The sequence below is a fragment of the Cervus canadensis genome, chromosome X (assembly GCF_019320065.1).
Source record: "Cervus canadensis isolate Bull #8, Minnesota chromosome X, ASM1932006v1, whole genome shotgun sequence".
NCBI lineage: Eukaryota > Metazoa > Chordata > Mammalia > Artiodactyla > Cervidae > Cervus > Cervus canadensis.
Window position 1 is genome coordinate 114,055,413 of NC_057419.1, and position 11,740 is coordinate 114,067,152.

Consider the following 11,740-nt stretch of genomic DNA (forward strand, 5'->3'; position numbering starts at 1 on the left):
AATAGCAGTGTAAATTATCTATGCTTCAATTAAAAAAAAAGAAGCCTGAAGATGACCACTGGAGTAAGCTTACATTTTAGCATATATATGGCCACAAGATGATGATGAATGCTGATAGAAGGCAATTATTCATTTCTCTGACTCCTACATAAACTGACCCAGAATGGATGCTTCTAGAGAATTCAAAAGCATGAAATAGAGAAACTACACCAGCCTTCTTCATGCAACTTCAAGCTTATCCTTCTTCCAGCTGCAGAAGAACTAAAGAAGTTAAACTCTTTGTGTCGTGTCTGCAGCATGAATATGACAACTTCAAAGGAGTATACTGCAGTGTGAGACTAGATTCCCACTGCAATAAGGTCAAGGTTCAGTGTAAGACAACAAGCATGATGATGCCAGCTGGAAAATATGTAAGTTCAGTGTCCTAAACAACAAGCTAACAAGAAGAGTGATGGCTCCTGGAATACAGTCACTGGTCAATGTAGACAGTAAACATGATGTTGACCACTTGTGTAAGGATAATGTTCAGTGTTAGACAAAAAGCATGCTGATGCCTACTGAAATAAGGTTAAGATTCAATGTGAAATAACCAACATGACAATGAAGACTAGGATAAGGTGAAGGTTCAGTATAATGTAATAAGCATGAAGATGGCTACCGGAATGATTTCTAGGTTCATTGTGGGACTATGAACAAGAAGGTGACTGCTGGAGAAGTGTAAGGTTCAGTGTGTGACAAGCAGGAAAATGTCAGCAATAAGCTGTGACTTCAAATATGATCATGAATGCTGGAATAATCAATCCATCTATAGAGATGGAGATAGAAGTATTAATAGTACTTAGAGGATGTTTGAGAAGATTAAGTGAGATAGATGAAAAAAGCCGAGCACAGATCTTAGTCCTAATAAGCTTTAAGTCATCATTTTCTTAGGATCATCACTTCCACCCCCACCAATAGCACCATCACAGTGGTTAGTGCCAGCAAACTGGTGCCTCTTTCAAAATGACTGTTGCTGCCTGCATTCCTCTATTGGCTGAATTTAACAAGAACCCTTCTTTTAGGAAAGTAGACACACAGTTAAACATTGTTTTCAGTGGCTAATGACTCCCATCTGTGGTCAGAACTTAGACTCCAGAGAAACCACACAGTCCCTCGGAGGACTGAAGATGGCGTTCAAGTTGGGAAGGAGAGGCATGAAGTTTCCAGCAGGGATTGAGGGTAGGGTAGGGTACATTTTCCCTATCTGTAATTTTTTTTTCCAATTAAGGCTTCTTCCTCCACCTGCAATGCAGGAGACCCCAGTTCGATTCCCGGGTTTGGAAGATCCCCTGGAGAAGGGAAAGGCTATCCACTCCAGTATTCTTGGGCTTCCCTGGTGACTCAGGTGATAAAGAATCTACTTGTAATGCAGGAGACCTGGGTTTGATCCCTGGATAGGGAAGGTCCCTGGAGACAGGAACGGCTACCCACTCCAGTATTCTGGCCTGGAGAATTCCATGGACTATTCCATGGGGTCGCAAAGAGTTGGATACGACTCAGCGACTTTCACTTTCTGTTGCTCACACATACACAAATCCTGACTTTACAAGGATCCTGAGAGAGGCAGACACTGAGCAGCCAACAGTTAAAACGATAAATTGGGTCTGTTGTGTACACAGTACATTTAGACAAGGAACAAAGCTACGCTCTGAGTGGGAGGCTGCACAGAGTCCTTTGTGCAATATGAATAGTTCTGCTTCTCTCACTACTCCTTTCCCACCATACTTCCAGCTGACAGGTCTTACCTGTCTCCTTTAGTGAAGTTGTTGCACAGACATCAATCACTGTCATCAGATGGAGAAGAATACAAGCCAGGTCAGACTGGAAGGAGAGCTCTAGCAGAAGCTCACAGCTCTGCTCTTTGGAAATCTGGTGGTTCCTAGGCTAGTCTGTGCCACTTTATACAACAGTACAGCAGAGACAACTAGACCTTCTTCTTTGTCTAGTCAGGGAGTTAGGAAAACCTAACAAGAAATACACTAAAATGCTAACAGTGGGTATATTCTAGGTGGATGGATTTTTTGGTGATTTGAAATGTCTTTATACACTTTCAAAATCTCTAGACCTTTCACATAAGCACATATTTCATCTATAGTTAGACAAGTGGTTTCAAAAAGAATAAAAATTGAACACATCCAGCCTTTTTTGTATATTTTGCTTTTTCAAGTACTAGCAAAATTGCATTCTACGTAGATAATCCATAGAGTTGAAGTCAATGGCTCTGCCCCAAGTTGGCAAAAATCTTCACCCAATCTTCAACTAATTAATCACTGCCTGGAAAAGTTCCAGGCTTCCCAGGTGACTCTGGTGGTAAAGAACCCACCTGACAATGCAGGAGACATAAAAGATGCTGGTTCGATTCCTGGGTGGGGAAGATCCCCTGGAGAAGGGAATGGGTACTCACTCCAGTATTCTTGCCTGGAGAATCCCCAGGGACAGAGGAGCCTGGCGGGCTACAGTCCATAGTTCACAAAGTAACTTTATATAGAAAGAGAAAGAGTAGAGACCTTTCTGGCACTGCCAGGTAACAGGCACCCTCTGGCCTGCACAGAGTTCACAACTCTGAAAAGTCCTCACAGGTGTGGATGTGAAGCCATGTCAGCCTCCACATGAGGTTTCTGAGTTGACCAGAGCAGAACGTTGCTCCCAGCAAGGAAAAGCCTGGAGTCCTGGGCTGCCTCTTGCTTCACAGCAGGACTAAATACATGTGATTTCCAAAGAGAAGTCCATGTAATCTCTGAGGAAATTTGCTGCTCTGGGAAAGAAAACAATGAAAGGAAATGATGAAAAAGTCTAGAAAGCTTGGAAGGAAGTGGGAAGAGGGATGAGGGATGGGGAGACAATCAGATAGGAAGAAATGCTAAAACAAGCCCCATAATGTTCTGCTCCAAAATAAGGATATAGTGTACTAATCCCTTGAGCATCTCCTGTGTGCTGAGCACTTTACAAAGATAATAGCACTCGATCCTCAGGACATCACTGATGGCAAAGTATGGTTCCCATCTTGTGGCTGAGGAAACTCAGGCTTGAAGATTAGATTTAGTGAGAGTGAGCCAAAGGTCCCTCTATTACCAAAACTGGGGGGGGTCTGGCTGCTTGCTGCTCAAAAACCAATAAAGAGGACAGGTGGGTAGAAAGGGAAGTTTGCTTTATTTTGGATGCTGTCAATGGGAGGTGGGAGTCGGGGGAGGGTGGATATCTGTCTGTCCAAAGGCTGACTTCCCCCGCCCCTTCCGACAACCACTGGGCAAGAGCTTTTATAGATGGAGGGAGGAAGCTACATGCAGAAACAGCACAGTCAGCTCTGATTGTCATCTTGAAATTGGCCATGCAGTGGTCTGACCAGGGTCATCTTGATTGTTTCAAGTATAGTTAATCTTTAGTTCCAGGCTTCCCAGGTGACTCTGGTGGTAAAGAACCCACCTGACAATGCAGGAGACATAAAATACACTGATTCGATCCCTGGGTGGGGAAGATCCCCCGGAGAAAGGAATGGGTACTCACTCCAGTATTCTTGCCTGGAGAATCCCCATGGACAGAGGAGCCTGGTGGACTACAGTCCATAGTGTCACAAAGAGTTGGACATGACTGAAGTGACTTAGCACACAGTCTTCAGTTCCAGGGTTGATTTGTTCCCATTTCCTCGAGGTCATTTCTCAGACCTGTGGCAGCTTATGTTATGAACCCATGGAGGAGGGTGTGGCAAACCACTCCAGTATTCTTGCCTGGAGAATCCCATGGACAGAGGAGCCTGGCAGACTACAGTCCATAGTGTCGCAAGGAGTTGGACACAACTGAACGGACTTAGCATGCACATGCTATGGCTACAGTATGGTTGTCATGTAGTTAACTTCTTCCACCTCCTGGGGGTTTCAGTAGCTACAAGACAGTTCACAGGATATGGCTCAGAATATTATCTATAGCCCTTGAGAAGGAACTAAAGGTCCTTGACTTTGCTTACTGACAAACTGCTATTGTTTTATCCTGTTTGACTTTTTTTCTTTGCTTCTGTATTTTCTCACCTCTCTGATTAAACTTATTCTTTGGCTAAAGTTGTTCCACAGACAAAAGGCAGGTGGAGTACATGGGGAGAAGGACCATAGGGTACTGCTCTGTTTCATTTCCAACTCAGATAATGGAGACTCATGGATGGACATGATTTGTGATCTCAGCAATGTCTGCAAAGCAAGAATGGACAACAGTGTATCAGAGGTAAAGATGTGGAGTAATACTGATGTATATAGTACTTTGATTGTTGATCTGTGCCTTCAGGACTCCAACCACATGCCTACCACACCATTGCTAGGGGAGACTTGCAGAGCATGGTCCCCACTCCCCACTAGGTGCATGGGTCCCATCTTTCCCCTTTTCCATGGATAGCACTGGTTTTAAATAACATTTAGGGAGGTCTCTGGTGGTCCAGTGGTTAAGACTTTGCCTTCCAATGCAGAAGATGTGGATTCAATCCCCAGTCAGAGAGCTAAGATTTCACATGCCTTGCAGCCAAAAAACCAAAACATAAAATAGAAGCAATATTGTAGCAAATTAAAAAAAAGTCTTGAAAAATGAAAAAAAGACTAAATATGGTCCACATCAAAAAATTCTTTTTTTGTTAACTGATTCATTTAATTGGATTTTAAATTTAATTAATTAATTTTAATTGCTTTACAATATTGTGGTGGTTTTTGCATACATTGACATGAATCAGTCACATGTACAGATGCATCCCCCCATCCTGAGCCCCCTTCCCTCCCATCCTGAACCCCCTTCCCTCCTCCCTTCCCACCCCATTCCTCTGGGTTGTCCCACAGCACTGGCTTGGAGTGCCCTGCTTCATGCACTGAACTTGCACTGGTCATCCATTTTACATATGGTAATATACATGTTTCAATGCTATGCTCTCAAATCATCCCACCCTTGCCTTCTCCCATAGTCCAAAAGTCTGTTCTTTATATCTGTGTCCCTCTTGAAGCTGCCCTGCATATGGGATCACCATTATCGTCTTTCTAATCTCCAATTATGCGTCAATATACTGTATTGGTGTTTCTCTTTCTGACTTACTTCACTCTTTATAATAGGCTCCAGTTTCATCTGCCTCATTAGAACTGACTCAAATGCATTCTTCTTTATAGCTGAGTAATATTCCATTGTGTGTATGGACCAAAACTTTCTTATCCTTTCATATGCCAATGGACATCTAAATTGCTTCCATGTCCGAGCTATTGTAAACAGGGCTGCAATGAACATTGGGGAACATGTGTCTCTTTCAATTCTGGTTTCTTCGGTGCGTATGCCCAGCAGTTGGACTGCTGGGTCATATGGCAGTCTTATTTCCAGTTTTTAAAGGAATCTCCACACTGTTCTCCATAGTGGCTGTACCAGTTTGCATTCCTACCAACAGTGTAAGAGGGTTACCTTTTCTCCACACCCTCTCCAGCATTTATTGTTTGTAAATTTTTTGATGGCAGCCATTCTGACCAGTGTGACTTGGTACCTCAGTGTGGTTTTGATTTGCATTTCTCTGATAATGAGTGATGTTGAGCATCTTTTCATGTGTTTATTAACCATATGTATGTCTTTTTTTTTTTTAGCCATCTGTATGTCTTCTTTGGAGAAATGTCTGCTTAGTTCTTTGGCCCACTTTTTGATTGGGATGTTCGTTTTTCTGGTATTGAGCTGCATGAGCTGCTTGTATATTTTGGAGATTAATTCTTTGTCAGTTGTTTCATTTGCTATTGTTTTCTCCAATTCTGAAGGCTGCCTTTTCATCTTTCTTATAATTTCCTTCATTGTGCAAAAAAGCTTTTAAGTTTAATTAGATCCCATTGGTTTATTTTTGTTTTTATTTCCATTACTTTGGGAGGTGGATCATAGAGGATTGTGCTGTGATTTATGTCAGAAAGTGTTCTGCCTATGTTTTCCTCTAAGAGTTTTATAGTTTCTGGTCTTACATTTAGATATTTAATCCATTTTGAGTTTATTTATTTATTTAATTATTTTTAAAAAGTTAGTGCTTTTTTATTGTGGTAAAAAACACACAATATATGAAACCATCTTCTTAACAAAACTTTTTTCTTTGTTTTTTAATTAATTTATTTTAAAAATTTCTTTATTTTTTAATTGAAGGATAATTGCTTTACAGAATTTTGTTTTCTGTCATACCTCAACATGAATCAGCCATAGGTATACATATACCCCTTCCATTTTGAACCTCCCTCCCATCTCCCTCTCCATCCCACCCCTCTAGCTTGATACAGAGTCCCTGTTTCAGTTTCCTGAGACATACAGCAAATTCCCATTGGCTATCTATTTTACACATGGTAATGTAAGTTTCCATGTTACTCTCTCCATACATGTCACCTTCTCCTCTCCTCTCCCCATGTCCATAAGTCTATTACATATGTATCCCTTTGTTCATTGCAGCACTATTTGCAATAGCCAAAACATGGAGGCAACCTAGATGTCCATTGACAGATGAATAGGTAAAGAAGTTGTGGTACATATACACAATGGAATATTATTCAGCCATAAAAAAGGAATGCATTTGAGTCAGTTCTGATAAGGTGGATGAACCTAGAACCTATTATACAAGGTGAAGTGAATCAGAAAGAGAAAGATAAATATTGTATTCTAAGACACATATATGGAATCTAGAAAAATGGTTTTGAAGAATTTATTTACAGGGCCAAAATGGAAAAACAGACATAGAGGATAGACTTATGGACATAGGGGGAGGGGAGGAGAGGGTGAGATGTATGGAAAGAGTAACATGGAAACTTACATTACCATATGTAAAATAGATCAGTTCAGTTCAGTCACTCAGTCATGTCTGACTGTTTGCGATCCCATGAGTTGCAGCATGCCAGGTCTCCCTGTCCATCACCAACTCCTGGAGTTTACTCAGACTCATGTCTATTAAGTCGGTGATGCCATCCAGCCATCTCATCCTCTGTTGTCCCCTTCTCCTCCTGCCCCCAGTCCCTCCCAGCATCAGGGTCTTTTCCAATGAGTCACTCTTCACATTAGGTGGCCAAAGTAATGGAGTTTCAGCTTCAGCATCAGTCCTTCCAATGAACACTCAGGACTGATCTCCTTCAGGATGGACTGGTTGGATCTCCTTGCAGTCCAAGGGACTCTCAAGAGTCTTCTTCAACACCACAGTTCGAAAGCATCAATTCTTCAGTGCTCAGCTTTCTTTATAGTCCAAATCTCACATCCATACATGACTGCTGGAAAAACCATAGCCTTGACTAGATGGACCTTTGTTGGCAAAGTAATGTCTCTGTTTTTTAATATGCTGTCTAGGTTGGTCATAACTTTTCTTCCAAGGAGTAAGTGACTTTTTATTTCATGGCTGCAGTCACCATCTGCAGTGATTTTGGAGCCCCCCCAAAATAAAGCCTGCCACTGTTTCCACTGTTTCTCCATCTATTTGCCATGAAGTGATGGGACCAGATGCCATGATCTTTGTTTTCTGAATGTTGAGCTTTAAGTCAACTTTTTCACTTTCCTCTTTCACTTTATCAAGAGGCTTTTTAGTTCCTCTTCACTCTCTGCCATAAGGGTGGTGTCATCTGCATATCTGAGGTTATTGATATTTCTCCCAGCAATCTTGATTCCAGCTTGTGCTTCTTCCAGACTAGCATTTCTCATGATGTACTCTGCATATAAGTTAAATAAGCAGGGTGACACTATACAGCCTTGATGTACTCCTTTTCCTATTTGGAACCAGTCTGTTGTTCCATGTCCAGTTCTAACTGTTGCTTCCTGACCTGCATATAGGTTTCTCAAGAGACAGGTCAGGCGGTCTGGTATGCCCATCTCTTTCAGAATTTTCCAGTTTATTGTGATCCACACAGTCAGAAGCTTTGGCATAGTCAATAAAGCAGAAATAGATGTATTTCTGTAAAATAGATAGCCAATGGGAATTTGCTGTATGGCTCAGGAAACTCAAACAGGGCTCTGTATCAACCTTGAGGGGTGGAATGGAGAGGGAGATGGGAGGGAGGTTCAAAAGGGATGGGATATATGTATACCTATGGCAGATTCATGTTGCAGTTTGACAGAAAACAACAAAATTTTTTAAAAAATGCATTTGAGTCCGTTCTAATGAGGTGGATGAACCTAGAGCCTATTATACAGAGTAAGGTAAGTCAGTAAGAGAAAGATAAATATCATATACTAACGCATATATGCAGAATATAGAAAAATGATACTTAAGAATTTATTTGCAGGCCAGCAGACATTTTGAGTTTATTTTTGTGTATGGTGTTAGAAAGTGTTTTAGTTTCATTCTTTTACACTTGGTTGACCAGTTCTCCCAGCACCACTTATTAAAGAGATTGTCTTTTCTCCATTCTATATTTTTGCCTCCTTTGTCAAAGATAAGGTGTCCATAGATATGTGGATTTATCTCTGTGCTTTCTATTTTTTTTGTTCCATTGAACTATATTTCTTTGTGCCAGTACCATACTGTCTTGATGACTGTAGCTTTGTAGTATAGTCTGAAGTGAGGAAGGTTGATTCCTCCAGTTCCATTCTTCTTTCTCAAGATTGCTTTGGCTATTCGAGGTTTTTTCTGTTACCATACAAATTGTGAAATTATTTGTTCCAGTTCTGTGAAAAATACATTGGTAGCTTGATAGGGATAGTGTTGAATCTATAGACTGCTTTGGATAGTATACTCATTTTCACTCTATTGATTATTCCAATCCACAAACATGGCATATTTGTCCATCTATTTGTGTCATCTTTGATTTTTTCATCAATGTTTTATAATTTTCTATATATAGATCTTTTGTTTCTCTATGTAAATTTATTCCTAAGTATTTTATTCTTTTTGTTGCAATGGTGAATGGGATTATTTCCTTAATTTCTCTTTCTGTTCTTTTATTTGCTAGTGTATAGGAATACAAGGGATTTCTGTGTATTAATTTTATATCCTCCAACTGTACTATATTAATTCATTAGCTCTAGTAATTTTCTGATGATGTCTTTAGAGTTTTCAATGTAGAGGATCACGTCATCTGCAAGCAGTGAGAGTTTTACTCCTTCTTTTCCAATCTGGATTCCTTTTATTTCTTTTTCTTCTCTGATTGCTCTGGCTAGGACCTCTAAAACTATATTGAATAGTAGTTGTGAGAGTGGGCACCCTTGCCTTGTTCCTGATTTTAGAGGAAATGCTTTCAATATTTCACCATTGAAGATAATGTTTGCTGTGGGTTTGTGATATATGGCTTTTATTATGTTGAGTTATGTTCCTTCTATGCCTGCTTTCTGGAGAGTTTTTATCATAAATGGGTATTAAATTTTGTCAAAGGCTTTCTTGGCATCTGTTGAGATAATCATATGGTTTTCTCTTTCAATTTGTTAATATGGTGTATCACATTGATTGATTTGTGAATACTGAAGAACACTTGCATCCCTGGGATAAAACCCACTTGGTCATGATGTATGATCTTTTTAATATGGTGTTGGATTCTGTTTGCTAGAATTTTGTTGAGAATTTTTGCATCTATGCTCATCAGTGATATTGGCCTGTGGTTTTCTTTTCTGTGGCATCTTTTCTGGTTTTGGTATTAGGGTGATGGTGGCCTCATAGAATGAGTTTGGCAGTTTACCTTCCTCTGCAATTTTCTGGAAGAGTTTGAGTAGGATAGGTATTAGCTCTTCTCTAAATTTTTGGTAAAATTCAGCTGTGAAGCCATCTGTTCCTGGGCTTTTGTTTGTTGAAAGATTTTTTATTACAGTTCCAATTTCTGTGCTCATGATGGGTCTGTTAAGATTTTCTATTTCTTCTGGTTCAGTTTTGAAAGGTTATACTTTGCTAAGAATTCCATTTTTTCCAAGTTGTCCATTTTATTGACATATAATTGTTCATAGTAGTCTCTTATGATCTTTTGTATTTCTGTGTTGTCTGTTGTGATTTCTCCATTTTCATTTCTAATTTTATTGATTTGATTTTTCTCCCCCTTTTTCTTGATGAGTCTGTCTGTTTGTCTATTTTATTTATCTTCTTAAAGATCTAGCTTTTAGTTTTGTTGATTTTTGCTTTAGTCTCCTTCATTTCTTTTTCATTTATTTCTGCTCTTATTTATGATTTCTTTCCTTCTACTAACTTTGGGGATTTTCTTTTCTTCTTTTTCTAGTTGTTTTACATGTAAAATTAGGTTGCTTATTTGATGTTCCTCTTCCTTCTTGAGGTAGGCTTGTATTGCTATGAACCTCCCTCTTAGCACTGCCTTTACTGAATCCCATAGGTTTTGGTTTGCTGTGTTTTCATTTTCATTTGTTTCTGTGTATATTTTGATTTCCTTTTTGATTTCTTCTTTGATCTGTTGGTTATTTAAAAGTGTGTTGTTTAGCCTCCATATGTTTGTATTTTTAATAGTTTTTATTCCCCTATAGTTGACATCTAATCTTACTGCACTGTGATCAGAAAAGATGCTTGAAATGATTTCAATTTTTTAAAATTTACTAGAGCTAGATTTGTGGCCCAGTATGTAATCTATCCTGGAGAATGTTTCATGTGCACTTGAGAAAAAGGTGAAATCCATTGTTTTGGGGTTAAGTGCCAACTAGGTCTAATTGGTCCATTGTATCATTAAAAGCTTGTGTTTCCTGGCTAATTTTCTGTTTGGTTGATCTATCCATAGGTGTGAGTGGGGTATTAAAGTCTCCCACTGCTATTGTGTTACTGTTAATTTCCCCTTTCATACTTGTTAGCATTTGTCTTACATATTGAGGTACTCCTATGTTGACCGCATATGTATTTATAATTGTTATATCTACTTCTTGGATTGATCCCTTGATCATTATGTTATATCCTTCTTTGTCTCTTATCATGGTCTTTATTTCAAAGTCTGTGTTATCCGATATGAGTATTGCTGCTCCTGCTTTCTTTTGGTCTCCGTTTGCATGAAATATCTTTTTCCAGCTCCTCACTTTTGGCCTGTATGTGTCCCTAGGTTTGAGGTGGGTCTCTTGTAGACAGCATATATAGGGGTCTTGTTTTTGTATCCATTCAGCCAGTCTTTGTCTTTTGGTTGCTGCATTTAACCATTTACATTTAAGGTAATTATTGAAAAAAATGATCCAATTACCATTTACTTTGTCGTTTTGGGTTCAATTTTATAAACCTTTTCTGTGTTTCCTGTCTAGAGAAGATCCTTTAGCATTTGTTGAAGAGCTGGTTTGTTGGTACTAAATTCTCTCAGCTTTTGCTTGTCTGTAAAGCTTTTGATGAAAAAGCAAGAATACACAGAAGAACTGTACAAAAAAAGATCTTCATGACCCAGATAATCATGATGGTGTGATCACTCACCTAGAGCCAGACATCCTGGAATGTGAAGTCAAGTGGGCCTTAGGAAGCATCACTATGAACAAAGCTAGTGGAGGTGATGGAATTCCAGTTGAGCTATTTCAAATCTTGAAAGATGATGCTGTGAAAGTGCTGTACTCAATATGCCAGCAAATTTGGAAAACTCAGCAGTGGCCACAGGACTGGAAAAGGTCAGTTTTCATTCCAATCCCAAAGAAAGGAAATGCCAAAGAATGTTCAAACTACTGCACAATTGCACTCCTCTCATATGCTAGCAAAGTAATGCTCAAAATTCTCCAAGTCAGGCTTTAGCAATACATGAACTGTGAACTTCCAGATGTTCAAGCTGGTTTTAGAAAAGGCAGAGGAACCAGAGATCAA